At 38.0% G+C, this 15,813-nt stretch overlaps 1 protein-coding gene across 7 annotated transcripts in view; it reads right to left on the bottom strand.

Annotated features, from left to right (window-relative positions):
- The window catches only part of Sox6 (SRY-box transcription factor 6), a 560,497-nt gene that overhangs the window by 363,867 nt on the left and 180,817 nt on the right, over positions 1-15,813 (bottom strand). The window lies entirely within an intron of this gene.

Here is a 15,813-nt window from a genome sequence, read left to right as displayed (position 1 = left end):
TACCTTCTATAAGAATCTATACTGCTTTAGCAAATTTCAGGATTACCATTACTTGCTGATTGCACAGATGACAGAGAAAGGAGCAGATCAAAAAGCAAACTGGACCATAAGAAGAGAACCCCTGGCAACAGTACTCATTTCTGCCCTACGGCAGCTCTCTTTTGGAATTGTCCCACCACAGAGATCATGCCAGAGGAACACATAGCAGACACCAGAGGATGATTCCATTCCAAAATGTGAATCTTCTGGAAGTCCAAAACATTTTTCCACTTCTTCATGAATCAGAGCTTTTACTTAAGAAGAATGAAAAGATACAAAGCCCTGGGACACTGTACAATCTCAATTATTTTAAATACTGACATATTACCAGCATTGTGGTATATATAGTACTGATACAGACTAGAGATGGACTGAAGGAAACACCCATCATGAGACTGACCTCTGGTAGAATCAGGACTAGAATTTAGAATGTATATATCCCATTCCAATTAATATTCAATTCATTCTTTTATAAGTTTCCTAAAATTTGACATTCCCAGATATGATGCTTTGGCTGACTCAGCGAACATGGACAGATATTTCTTTTTTTCCTCTGCTGGGGATTAAAGGTAATGGTACTATCTCTGAACACATTTTATAGTGCAAAGAGGATGACCCCAATCTATCCTATAAGGTATATTCAGAGGTGCTCTACCCTTGGCAGGGTTACTATTTTCAAGTCTTATTTCTGTCACTTAAAGGAAAAAAAGTTTCCATTAAAATAATAGTTTAAAAAAATTAATGAAAACAAATATCTTCCCTTACTATTATGTCTGGGAGAATATTTTAATCCATTTTAAATTGGATATACCCAAGTCTTAGAAATGCAAACTTCTGTGATCACAGGAGACCCTGAGAATTTTGAGATCTTAAAGGAAAGAAGGGCATAATAAATAAATTTCTGGTTCTGATTCATTTTTTCCCTTGTTTGAATTAATTAATGCTGTGGAAATCCCAGGCAACTGCTATTTCATTTGTGACTGAATTGAGTCCAAAGGAGAAAAATATGTAAAACATTATTTAATTAAATTTTCGCAGTTTTTTTCCTTTCCCACTTCCTCTCCTACCAGCTAATATACATTCAAACTCAGAGGAGAGTTTCATGTTGGCAGCTGTGGAGTTGCCTTGGGCAGCTTTCCTGTGTTCAGAGCTCTGTGGTATCTGGAGTCATATTGTTCTTCAGCTCAAACCCTTGAGTGCGAGTCTCATGCTCCTGGCCTAACTTCAAAGCTGACTTTAGCAAAATTCAAATCTCATAGGAAGATTGCATGTATTGGCATGTGTAAAACTCTTGAGGGGTGACGTGGTTTTCTTACTTTTTATTATTATTTTTATTTATTTATTTGGTCCTCATATATATGGATTTGCCTTTACCTTGGGAAGTTGCATAATAATGAGAACTGAAGAAATCTGTAAGTCCATTCATCTTTAATAATTTTTATTGCAAAGAAAAATACAAAATGAAAATTTCCTTTTCCAAGTTGAGAATTCTTGGAGGGGTGGTGTTGGGAGGTAGAAGAGGTGGTAGGCTGGGAACATTTTTTTCTATATCCACAGTGTGACCTCCCCCAAACAATATTTAAGTATGTTAATCTACTGCTTTAAGAGCTTTGTTATCCCCCATCACCTACCATACATGGACTTCTTGGTATATCTATGTCTCAAGTATGATCTGATTGTGTGCTGTCTTTCTGTTCTCACTTCCTGGCACCTGTGCTCATATTAAGCAATGTCTTTGTATCTTAGATCATCACTACTCAGTGATTTCAAATGTGGGTGCATCTTAAAATAAGATAAAGACCTTGAAAAAATATTGATACCTGTATCTCATTTCCAAATATTGATTTCCTTGGTTAATGGATAGCCTAATTGTGAGGCTACTTTTTTAAAAATTCCAAGTATTTGGAGTCATGGAACATTATTTGCCTACCATGTGTGCTCTCCACCTTATTTTTTCAGGAAAGATCTCTTATTGAACCAGGAGCTCATCAATTCAGATTTTCAGACCAACAATCAAAACTAACCATTCCTCCCAGGAAGGGATAACTAAAACTACAGGCCTTTTGAAAATCCATGTGGAAACCTACTACTCTAGAAGCTCCCTAAAAATATATACATAAATAAAAGGAATTTAAATGGAGTTACTATATAATGTGGGAGACAATGTCTCAACTAGATCTACATCATATGCTACCAAGTAAAGCTTCTAGTCACAGGAATGGGTTATATCTTGTTGAGTTGTTGGTCAAAGGAGTCCCATAGACTCCACAGACATTACACACAATTGCCAATTGGCTATACTATTGAATGCTATTGCTATTGCTATTGCTATTGCTATTGCTATTGCTATTGCTATTGCTATTGCTATTGATTACACTCCACAATAAGATATAGTAAGGCACTATTGATGAAGACACCACTTACTAATGCCATCAAACATTAAGAAATTTAGCTGGTGACAAACTAGAAGTTTCACCCCTACTAACTAGTGTTCATAATGGTGGAAGTCTCTACACACACAACCAGAGGTGAAAAGTAATCATCAGACCCACCCAATTACAAACTCTGTGCCCTGTAACAGCCACCTACCCACAGTATAACTGGTGCAATAGTGGCACAAATTTTATGCAAGTACCCAACCACTTTTGGCTAGGATGTAAGGCTCACTTTAAGAGCTGGGACCCACACATGATACTCATGAGGCCAAGAACCTGAGACTACATAAGTCCCTAAGGGAAAACCTATTTTCTAAATGAACACAGCAATAAAATAATTCCCAATGACATATTGCTATATTTTTAGATCACTCCATCACTCAGCCTTCACCCAAGAAGCTTCTTCTTTCAGTCAACAGTAATTAACATATTGACCCACAATTGGACAATGAGCAGACAGTGAGGGATCTTGAAGCACTCATCCTTTAATAGAATGTCTATATCAAATCCTTCCACTCAAAGCTTAGGGATCTACGTAGAAGAAGAGGTGGAAAGATTGTTAAGGACCAGAGGCAGTAAATGATTCCAAGGAAACAGCATTCTCCAGACACAACAGGGCTAATGCACACATGAACTCACAGATACTGTAAAAGAATACACAAGACCTGAACAAATTTAAGCCAGACAAAAGTCTGGCACAGAGAATGTGAAATGGACACCAAATCTCACCCCTAGCCAAGAAGCTCTTTGCCATTGATACTTTCCGGAGGAAGGAAAATGAGTTTCCTCCAACAGAGTGATGCTGGAGAAATATATCAACCACACTTCAGAGCAGGTCTCATGCTCAGGAGTACTTGGCAATACAAACAAACTCCATGGTTTGTGTGTGTGTGTATGTGTGTGTGTGTGTGTGTGTGTGTGTAGTCCTCTGTAATGGTTTGTTGTTGTTTGTTTTTTGCCTTTTTAGGTTTTGGTTTGCTTTTCTTGGGCATTTTTGTTGTTTTGTTCATTTGGTTGTTTTTGTTTTAGAGAGAGGGGACATAAACATGTGGGGGGAGGGGCTAGGAGTACTTAAGGAAGAAGAATACAATCAAAGTATACTGTATGAAATTTTTTAAATGAAAAAAAAAATTAACATTCAGAATTGACCTCACAAAATAAATTAAGAATTGTGCCCTTTCTACTTTTTGAAATATTTTTTGTAAGGCCGGAGGGGTTTTTTTTCCTTAAATATTTTATAGAATTTACACAGTGAAGCCATTGGGTCTGAAGTTTTCTTTGTAGAATCTTTTAGTTTGAATTAACATTAAAATTTCTTTAACACCCAAATTTTAATTAACATTCAAATTTCTTTCATAAAAGTACTATTTAGATTTTCTGATTTATCTTTTATTACTTCTGGTAAGCTGCATTTCATGCAATTTATTTACTTCATCTAAGTTGTACAATTTTTTTTTATCTAAAGATGCTCATAAGCCAAGGAAGTAGCTATGTTGCCTAGGCTGGAGCTGGTGATCCTCCTGCCTCTGCCTCCCAATTGAACTTGTTATAACTGTGAACCATCATGAAAAAAAAATTGTTTAACTTTAATTGTTCTTGTTTCTATCACCTGTGATGTACATAAATATGCTTTTCCTTGTACTTATGTGGCTTTCTTAAATCTGGACATTGGGATCATCACGTCTTCAGAAACTTTCCCTCTGGGTTCTATGAGCAACAACACAGACTGAAGACTGGCCTCACATCTGAAATCTTAAAACAACAAACTTGCTCAGCCTCTTTGCTTCTTCTAAATGTCTTCCAAGATTTAGCTTGCTTTAAATGGCCTCTCAGCCCTTTAAATAGTTACTTTTTGTGCTTTTTTTTTTTTTTTTTTTTTTTTTTTTTTTTTTTTTTTTTTTTTTTTGTGCATGTGTATGCCTATACAAGTAGAGGCTAGGAGCTTTCCTCACATGTCCCTTTGGTATATATATATATATATATATATATATATATATATATATATATATATATATATGCATTAGTGTCTGTATACACATGTATGCCTTTATATGTAGAGGCTAGGAGCTTTCTTCAAGTGGTTTTCTCTATGTCTCTGCATTTTGAGACAGGCACCTACTGAACCCAGAGCTTACCAATTTTGCTGGATTGACTTGTAGTAAGCTCCAAGGAATCTTCCTATCTCTGCTCTCCTCCCCCCACACTCAGCTCTGCTGGGGTTACAGAAGCACTCTGCAACTAGCTTTTTAATGAGCAATGGGGATCTGAACTCTGGTCTTCATGGTTTCACAGCAAGCACTTTACCCACTGAGCCATCTCCTAACCCTCTTAACCAATTTTCACTGGACTCAAGTGGCCTTTTCTCACTCCAACCACTCTCTATAAAGTTACATAAAGACATCTTATATTTTCTCAGTGACAAATTAAAGGGCACCTTGCTTTGCTCACTTCTCCAAGCCCCTATTGTACCTTCATTCCTGCCTGCCATGTCCTTTGTATTGTCTGCTCAATGAAATGATAGCAAATCTTTAATCTCTACCACAACTGTCCCCTACCCTGTAAAAGCCTTCCTTGACTACCTCATCCTTGATTTATCAGTCTTCTATCACACTGCTCTGCATAGTTTACTAGTTCATGTGTCTGTCTTGCCCACAGAGGTGTGAGAGTCTTATAAACTAAAGACATCTAGACCCTGCATGTGTGTATAAGGACGTGGATTTCTTTCTCCTAGAATGAAAGACAAAGACAAAAGAGAGAGAGAGAGAAAGTTTTGATAGTCTCCTTGACGCCTAAAGTAGAGTAACTACAAACTGATGTCTAGTCAGTGAGTAAATGAATGGATTCATGAGACAAGGACAACCTGAGTCATCACCTTAAACAACTGTTAGACCAAGGATCAAACATTCAATAAGACACACAAATAAACCGATATCGTATTGGAAAAGACATAAACGAGACTGTGAGCAATGGCATATCCATAGTCTTCCTATGTAGATGATTTAAGGAAAGATGGGTGGGAGAGAAAGATTGATCTTTGCTGTGTATATAAGTACCAGGTGCCCTTATCTACCCATAGGATTGTCTTATTTTTTCCAACTGCCTTACTTACATATATATTAAAAATAACTTATGTTTTACCATTTCCCAACTTTTAAACATCTAAAATTTCACTTGAGGATCTTTAAGCTGGATAACTCAGAAGTCTATGATGTAGCAAAGCTCTGTAAACCAACACAGCATAATTTTAAATGAAAAAAAAAGAATAGGTAAAGAATAAACCAATAGGTTTGAAAAAGGGAGTGTTGCCTAACCACAAATAAAACTGCATATTTCTAAACAATTATATATATTTACATATGACTATATAGGAAGAAGTCTGGAGGGAAAAGATAAATTGAAAAGAGCAGTTAGGAGAAAGTAGTTGATTTTGGAAGTAGAAATAGAATTTAAGCTGAAGAAAGACATTAAGGAAATTTTGCTTACTTTTTTCAATAATTATTCATTTGAGAAGTGTTTGATGGTTCTTTGGGAAGTATCCAATGCTATTCTATGACAGAACTCACTGGACTATGTTTAGTTTCATATTTAAATGTTTTTTACTTTGTCAATAGTCCCTCAGTGAAGGGAATCTAGAATAACAGAATAACGTAAGGACTTAAAAATGTGATCCAAAGTCTTCTTAACACACCAAACAGAGACCTTGAAAGAGGGATAAGTGGGTCTGTTTTTGAATCTTCTCTTGCTAACTCAGATTGAAACACACTCTTCTTTGTTTTCAGCCCCGTGCTGAGGCCTGAGCTCCAGACCTTGCACCTTCATTGTACACCACTGAGCTACAGCCCAGCCCCGAAATCCCTACCCTCCTGTTTCCCCTCTTCAAACGACACTTCTCTGACATCCATTCTTTTGTGGTTTGGAGACAGTTGATGGATTCTAAAATCCTCACTTGGGCTAATGGCAGATATCACTTGCCTAACTGCATGTAAAAATGCACACCACATTTTTATTCCTAGTTTGAACAACACAGAAAGCAAACTTGGACTTCATGAAGTTCATATACTAGAGGAATACATAAATGTATGTTCCTTGGGTCAAGTCATTTTTCTTCTTGAACTAAGAGAGTTGTAGAAGACAGTTTCTTTTAAGAATTAACATGAACTCATTTGACACAGCTCAGCATTTTAACCATTGTCTGCCTAGTGGCAAGGCCTTCACTAAGAAGCCTCCTGTATTTTCAGCAACTTTGGCTTACAAACATCCTTATGCATGCTTTGACCATGGTTCATTGTGACTCAAACACTGGTGCACCGTGGTATAAATTCTTTCTCATATGGCCACATCCTTGCTGTCTAGGGATTGTATTCCCACTTTCTCTCTGAGTATGGACTAGGGACTGAACCTGGACTTCATGTATGCTAGGCATATTTGCTGGGCAAGTGCTCTATCACTGAACTTCATCCTCATCCCTCTTTTCTGCTTTTATTTTGCATCAGAGTCTGGCTAGGTTTACCTAAGCTGGCCCTGAACACAGGATCATGCTGCAGCTTCCGGAGTAGCTGTGGTTAAAGGCCTGTAGCATCAGGCCTGAGCAGACTCTTACATTCTCTTAAATTCTCTTTTTGAGGGTTAGCATTAATGGTTCTTTAAACATCAAGAAGTGTCTGCCACCTAGCCCAAGCAAGCATGAACAGACATATTCTCAGCCTTTGTCCAACTGAAACAAAGAAGTTTGTCCCTCTTTATGCACAACAGCTTTCTCAAGTAATCATTACAAATATCTTCTGGAATTCATCTCAAAATAAAAAAAAAAAAAAAAATCCCTCTACTTGCTACTTGCCACTTCTCTGACCATGTGTGTATATGTAACATAAACACATATACCCTTCACTTCCTCTTTAAGATAATCTAAATGGACAGCTTCCTTTGAACAATTAAATATGCACCCAAGAGTCCTAAGCCAGCTGCTATTACATGGTTTCATTGTCTCATTCTTTTCCACACTTGTGCCTTATTTTGAATCTCTAAGATATCAGGCAAGGACCTAGCTCATTAAAGTTCACTTAGTAATCCTTAGCAGACAGTGAGTTCAGTAGTGTATCTCTATTGATTACAAGCATCTAGACAATTTGGTTCCATTTGTTGGAAATCACTAACCACTTTGCATTTTCAAGAAATGAGGGGAGGGAAAGAAATTTTCAAGTCAAAACAACATCTAGAGGACATCTTCCAGAGCCACTAAACACATTCTTTGCCTTTGACTTGAGCCTTCAGAGTGGTCAGGGTGAGTGAATATTCATTTTTCCTGGAAAGCTATATCTAGTAATTTCTTTTAAAATAGGTTTTAGTCCTGGCTCCCATTTGAGCTCATGTGAAGCAATGATAGCAAAAAGCCTTGTTGTCATTATTTTACAGGTTCCCATAAGAATTGTATAAGAGCAGCTGGTGAGACAGCTATGTAGATAAAGGTGCTTGCTGCCAAACCCGACAACCTAAGGAGGAAGAGTCCAGGGAACCAAAGGATGGAAGGTAAGAACCAACATCCGGAAGCTATCCTCTGACCTCCAAGTGCTTGCTGTGGCAGAAGCACACACACAAAGTAAGTAAATAAATAATCATAAGGGGAGGATCTTGGAGGAGTTAGGGGAAGGGAAATCATAATCAGAATACACTGTATGGAAATATACATATTTTAATAAAGGAAAATAATAAGTAAATAGTAAATGGAATAAAAAATTTAAGTATATAAAATGATATGTAAAACTTTACTTAAAAGTATGAACTAAATTTTTCTTATCATCTTCTTCATTTTATCTTTTTTCCCTGCCACCACCACCACCAAAAACATTTGAGTATAATCTCATAGCCTTAGACTTTAACATAAATGTCAGCAAAGACATTTGATAAGTTCCACCTACTTCACAGACTGACTTCCTTTTCTTTATTCAAAACCAAAAAAACAAAAGCAAAAACCCTTACCTCCCATTCTCCTGAAAACAAAGCTGTGTAACAGTATCATGATAACTGTCTGCACCATAGAATCTGTAACTCTTGTTACCTGCTGCAAAACTCCTGCAAGTGATCTCATGACTTTTTAGTTCCTCAGTTAAGTGTTAAGGACTTCCAGATTTTAGGAGTCCCTTGGAGCACTCCTACAATAGTATTATAGTCACTGGGCTACGCTATAGACCTGTAATGTGGAAGCTGAGTCCCTGTGTCTCTACAAAAGAGCTGCTGAGAATCCTAAAGTCAGGCAGAGCCAAGGGGGTCCCTACCACCTCCTCATCTCATTCTTTGCTGACATCAAAATGCAGAATTCTGTCTACATTGCATATCCAAACAGAACAATAGACTACAGACCTCATTTTCAGAGATTTGTCTTCCTTCATATCAATCTCCCCTTTTTCTTTCTTCTTGCTCACTACTTCCTCTCTCCCATAGTAACAGATGCTTATTAAATGCCTGTGATGTGAAAGACCACATGTGCTACATCCTAAGAAAAATCCAATAACAAAATAGGCCATTCCAAAGTAAAGAGATGCTATCAAGCAAAAAGTTATGCCTATCAATAGATCATTTAAAAATGGCAAGATCTGCTATGAGATAAATTAAATGGGGTGGCAGGCAAGATTTTTGTAGGCAAACAGTTTTTTAATTGTAAAGATCAAGGAAGTTTTCTCTGAAGAAATTACTCTGAAATAAGGACCTGGGCTGATGAGATGGCTCAGCAGCTAAGAATACTTGCCTCATATGCCCACAACTTGAGCCCCATTCCTGGAACCAACAGGAAGAAAGGACAGAACTCTGAAAAGTGTCCTCTGACCTCCAGATGTACACTGTGGCACATATAGGCCCATATCTACTCCCTCTCTGCAAAAATGAATCAATAATCAATTAATGAGTTAAATTAAAACCTGAAATAGAAACATGAAGGACTAGTCAAAACTGTGCTGTTAAAGACTGGAAAGACACTAGCCTTCTGTGAAGATCTTGGGACAGGAAATAAGTTGGAGGATGCAAGAAACTAATGGGAAACTGGCCCAGCAGCTGGGTCAGAAAAGATGAAGACAAAAGCAAGATTGGCTGCCAAGTGGAAAGTAAGATCCTGTGTGAGGGGGCCTTGACCCTTGGTGGTAGTTGTTTAGTCTGTTTTAATCAAAGTATTGTGGGAAGCCAAGGACCCAAAGAGTGGTAAGTAGGGGTCTTCCTACTATACATGAATGTGAAATTTGAATCGTTAGATGGAAAACAAAAGAAATGAAACACCAACTCAAGAAAGTCATTGCCTCTGGCGAGAAGAGGGGAGGGTAAAAGACTGAGTGAGGCTTGGACTTCGTGGTGACATTTTACTTCTTATAAATGTGTACATATTTAATATGCTATGCTATATGGTTGATCTCATTTGTGTAACTGAAATTCCACAGTAACATTTGTTAAAGAATTAATGAATACAAAGAATCCGCTGCTTCATTCCCTACCTTTCCATCCTAGTCTTACGTCAAAGTCTCTGAATTTTAAGACAAGCATACCAAATTCAGGTATTTTCCCTCTTACACATTCTGGTTCCTGAGCCTTGACTCTGTAGACTTTTAATATCAGATGCTAAAGGATCTTTAATTAGCCTAACTTTTGTTGTAGCATATACCTTAATCCTCACAGGTTTCCAAGAGCCAGAGAGCTAATGTGAGGATTAAATGAGCTAAGACACACACTTAGCTCTAAGAGCTACATAAATTTAACTAATATTCTCATTATTTCATTTACTATGCTCTGCTGTTTCCAGTCCTAAATACAGGCCAGGACATGAGAAATAAAACAGGAGCTAAGTATGTAGGCCCTGATGTCCTGGTGCTCTGAAAATACACTTCTTATCTACATTCAAATACACACACACACACACACACACACACACACACACACACACAGCATATTCTTCCAATTTTGGATTCATTGTTTTTAAAAAAGACATCTGCACTCATTTAAGCATTAACTAATAAACTATTAATTTGAAGTGACATTATCTCTAAAAACATATATTTTCAAAAGTGTTCATTTGTTGTACACAACTGCAACTTGAGGAAAGTATCACTGACTTCTAAGAATAATAGCATCATATTCAAATTATTTATTAACAAGGTTTTGCTGGTACTCATTATGCTCCACGTTACATTTTAAAGGCTTATTTCTGTACTATTGGGCAAAATTTCAACCTTACAGAATTGAATATTGACATCATTTTTTTTTCAATAGGAGTAGTCTTTGGTGGGAGAACATTATTAAAATCCTACCTTTTCACTTAATTTTCGTTGTACAAATAGCACAGATCTTCTCATTTCTCTTCCTTTCCAATTCACAAATACAATAAAAGCTGTCTTTAGAAAAGGACTTTAAATTAAACAAGACAAGGAAATGAGTCCTGGGACCCTGAAAATATCAAAACCTATGACAGTTTTTGTTGCCTCAATGTCTGGAAAGAATCTCAGCGAATCTTTATATGAATGTTACACTTCAAATTACATTTAATACCAAAAATTCCAGCATGTGCTCTTGTGGAGGGGGGCATGAAGCCAGGGCAGAGAGAGAGAGAGAGAGAGAGAGAGAGAGAGAGAGAGAGAGAGAGAGAGAGAGAGAGAGAGAGAGAAACAGAAAAAGAGAGAGCAAGAGACAGAAAAGAAAGTAAGTTTGTCACTGGAGATTCTTCAGTTTATATTACTTGAGGTTTGGACTTAGATTATCTTACTAATCACTCCTCCATGCCCACTTCCGTGTTCTTAATCAGCAATCTAATCCTGTGTTTTCAAAATTAAATACATTTATCCACTCATGCAAACACGTTCTGTGAACTTGTACCGATAGAGTGTACAGGGATCTCATCAACAAGAACATTTGAAACTTTTTAGAATGTTCTAGCAGCTCGTGAATTCATATTAGATTTAATTATTTACATACATCAACATTTTACTCATTCAAAAGTGAATATAAAATACTAATGCCAAGTTTTGTTTTACTTACCAAGCTCTGCCATTCCACCCCACCGCCTGAGCAATATTATCCACTCTTTGGATACTCATTCTTGCTAAGTAAAAGGATATTTCTTCTCTAGCTGGATTAATAATCAACTTTCTAGATAGTTCATTTGTAATTCTCTTCTGGTTAACCCTTAGCACGACAGCAGTATGCCTAGCTCAAGCTAATCAACTTATGAAGTGGGAAGGAAAAGAGAGAAATTAATCATGCAGATGACAAATGGGAAGTAAAATAAAAAACTGGGTTAGGCTAAAAGAACCATCTGCCTCACAGTTTTACACAAAAGGTATAAATGTTTGTTAGACATTACAAAGCACTTGGGTCATAAACACAGGAAGCAAGAGACATGAGGAGAAAACCCAGCAGGTTTACAGCACCCTGGGCCAGTGCATACCAGTCCATGTTTACTGCTTTCTTGCATGCAGAGAAACACAACTGGACTCTGAGCATAAGAGATCTGTTTCTTTCAGCAGAAAGGTCTGACTTTCAAATTCTAAATGCCTCCTTCCTCTCCCAACAGCAGTAGCCACTAGGTCCCCTATCCCACAATAAGTGCTTCCTGACAATTTAGGGCAATTTTCTCCAAATGTGGTCTGCAAACACTTGAATCTGAATGATCTGGCATGCTCATGGAAATGTAGAGACCTGGCTGGCCCCCATGTCACCAGTCCTACGCACCCAAGGCAGTTCTCCTCTGCTTTTAAAAGACCCTTCTAGAATAATCATTTCTGACCTCCTACCAGAGACTCCAGTATAAATTCTGGGGATTAAGAATGAAATTATTTACTCTTGCTGCTGGTAGTTTGACCTTGACCTTTTCAAGGTTTATTTTTATGTTTTTTTAATTACATGCATGTTGGTGCCATGGGAGCCAAAGGCATAGGATGGTCACTTAAACCAGAGTTACAAGCAGTTGTGAGCTGCTGGGAACCAATTCTGGTCATCTACAAGAACAGTACAGACACTTAGCCACTGAGCCAGCTCTTCAGCCGTATGACCTTGACTTTTTGCCTTGATTTTAGACCCTAAGATACTGCCTTGCATTTTACTATGTGCAAATGGGCTGGTCCGTGGAAGACTGTGGCCCTTCCTTCTAGGGTGCTGCTAATCCTCCATATGCAGACCACCCAGTCTATCCTCTAACTCTGTTTGGTGCTGGGGTCAGACTGTAGGCTAAGCTCCAGAGAGGCTTTTTTCTTAGTCTGCTTTGTGGGAGACTTTAGCTCCTCTTTTGTGCCTCATTTCCATATGGTCCACACACCTGCTAATATCTAATGGCCAATCTCTTAGCTGACACACTGTGTTTACTGTTAACTTAAAGACTGTTCTCAGCCTAGTTTGTCCTTCCCAGTGTTCTGTACCTGCTCTGATGTATAGTCATACTCGGAGACTAACAACCAGTGCTCTCAGGTGCCACATGAAAGCCCCTGTGTGCAGTAAGAATGATGAAAAATAGATGACAGTCAAGAACAGCTGAAGTCCTTGAGAAATGAAGTAGCAGCCCAGGACTGTGATCTTGGCTAGAATAGAAGCTGAGGCAGCAAGATTGAGGGTTCAAAGCCAGTTCAAATGAATGACATAGCAAGATCATGTCTCAGAAAAAAAAAAAAAAAAGCAAATAAGATTTTAAACTTGCTTCATTCTAAGCATTTATTTTTATTTTCATGGAGTCCATTAAGGATGGTCAACAAAAAGATGATAATTTAATCCAGAGAAAAGGTTATAAAGTATCTCAAACCATGCCAGTATCTTCACCTGTGGGAGCATGCCTAAGTGTATATGGCAGTCAGAGGTCCATGTCAGGTGTCTTTATCATTCTTTCTCTACCTTTATTTTTTAAGACAGTGTCTCTCATTGAACCTGAAATTCACCTGTTAGGGTAGGTTGTCTGGCAAATGAGCTTCAGGAGTCTACCTATTTCTGCCCACTCCCCTGGAGTTGAGACTACAGATGCCACCACATCTGGTTTGGGATGTGGGTCTGAGGCTCTGACCTCAGGCCCTCTTGCTTGTGCAGCAGGCACTTTACCAACTGAACCATCTTCCCCGCTGCTGTACATCATTTTAAGGAAATGTATAAAATTAACCCAATGATATTAATCAATATCACTTGGGAGCAGGATATGGTAAAATCATGCCAAATTTTAATCAGATAATCTGAGATTGCAAATCAGACCAAAACCTTAGGAGTCTTATCAGAAGAACTTGAGGATGAAAAAAAGGGATGAACTGCTGTGACAGTGGTGACATTTGAGGTATAGAAACATCTACCTAAAGCCAGAGTTCAGATGACTTCATATAGAAAACCTCAGGAAAACCCAATTAGCAACACCGCTGAATATTATGACTTTACCCAAATAAACAATAAGGATATACCAAAACTGGAAAAGTGGGGTCTGGAGCGATGGTTCAGCAGTTAAGAGTGCTTGCTATCCTTGTAAAGAACTGGGGTTAGGATCCCAGCCCCACACAGCAGCTTACAACTGTCTGTGACTCTAGCTCATGAGGAAGTCCTGCATACATATGGTACACATACACTCACACAGACAGGTTCACATGCATACATACACATAAATTTGAAAATATGCCTAAAAACTAGGAAAATGGAAGTCCTTGGCAATTGTACTAATTGGTTAATAAGTTTTCCTCATATATGTAAAAATCCTTGACTTGAAATTCTTAAAATAAGCATTTCTATTTTCCAGTATCAGTTCATTTATTCAGTATTACTGTGGAGACACTGAAATGGTGTGAACGTTGTTCTAAGCATGAGGAGTGGACAACCACAGCTACCCATAACTCTCTGTCACCACAGAGCTGGTATTCTGATAGGAGAGAATACCAATGTCAGAAGATTTTGAAAACTGGTAAAATGAGAGAGGTCAGGGATACAATGCAAACAGTTGGACCTCCTAGGGAGGTGATAGCTAAATAAAGACATGAAAAAGTGATGGCATTGCATGGGCTAATGCAATCAAGAGGGGCTTGTTTTTATTAATAAAAAAGCACTAGTTTAGTAATAAATAGACAATACTTTACTAAATTAACTTATGTGTACCAATGAAAATTACAGAATGATTAATTAAATGGTAAAACACAGTATGGTGGATCATGTGCAGGCACATGATACAGTCATTTTAAAATGTTCTTTAAAAAATGAGCAAATATAATAAATGATTCCAAAATAAAAATGTGCCTTTGGGGGCCTGGAGAGATGGCTCAGTGGTTAAGAGCACTTGACTCCTCTTGCAGAGGTCCTGAGTTCAATTCTCAGCAACCACATGGTGGCTCACAGCCTCTGCAATGGGTGGGATCTGATTCCTTCTTCTGGTGTATATGTAAAATACATTAATAAATAAGTCTTTTAAAAAATGTGCCTATGCTATCATCCATGTGCTGTGGGATGATCTGTATGTCCTGTGGGAGCCCTTCTTGGGTTCTTTGTGGCGTTACCCAGCAGGTCCGTATAGAGGATGATTAGGACCATGGGCCTGAGTGCAGGTGTTTGAGATGGTCTGCACTTGGCTGTGCTGGGAGATGGTCTGTATGTCAAGTTGTTCTGATTGGTCAATCAATAAAACCTGATCGGCTGTGGCTAGGCAGGAAGGATAGGCGGGACTAACAGAGAGGAGAAATAAAAGGACAGGAAGGCAGAAGGACTGGCTGCAGCCGCCGCCATGACCAGCAGCATGTGAAGACGCCGATAAGCCATCAGCCACGTGGCGAGGTATAGATTTGTAGAAATGCGTTACTTTAAGATATAAGAATAGTTAACAAGAAGCCTGCCATGGCCACACAGTTTGTAAGCAATATAAGTCTCTGTGTTTACTTGGTTGGGTCTGAGCGGCTGTGGGACTGGCGGGTGACAGAGATTTGTCCTGACTGTGGGCAAGGCAGGAAAACTCAAGCTACATCCATGTGTATGAATTTGTTTCCACATACTCAGTAACTATTTGTTAAGTGCCTAGTATAAGACAAACACCATCCTGGGCATAGAGAGAGAACATAAACAAATTAGCCACATTCTTTCTTCTCACACACAGATGAAAGAAAGGCTGAAATAAAGTATACTGAGTGTCAGGGAGGGGCAAATTTTCTTTAATATGAAATAATAAGGTAAGAGCATGGGTCATTCCCTTTGGTGTCTAAACAGTCTAAAATTTCTAAATACTTTCTAAGTGATTCAAAACTTAAACTATGGCATTTATATTGATCTTATTAAATATCATGATCTATATTTGTTTTTGAGTGTCTGTTTGAATATAGCAAAAATTTATGGTCTAACCATAGTCTCCCAACTGTAAATTGCATTTTCA

The sequence above is a fragment of the Peromyscus leucopus genome, chromosome 1 (assembly GCF_004664715.2).
Source record: "Peromyscus leucopus breed LL Stock chromosome 1, UCI_PerLeu_2.1, whole genome shotgun sequence".
In the NCBI taxonomy this organism is placed as follows: Eukaryota; Metazoa; Chordata; class Mammalia; order Rodentia; family Cricetidae; genus Peromyscus; species Peromyscus leucopus.
Note: the sequence above shows the minus strand (reverse complement) of the source record. Positions and strands in the feature narration are given on the sequence as shown.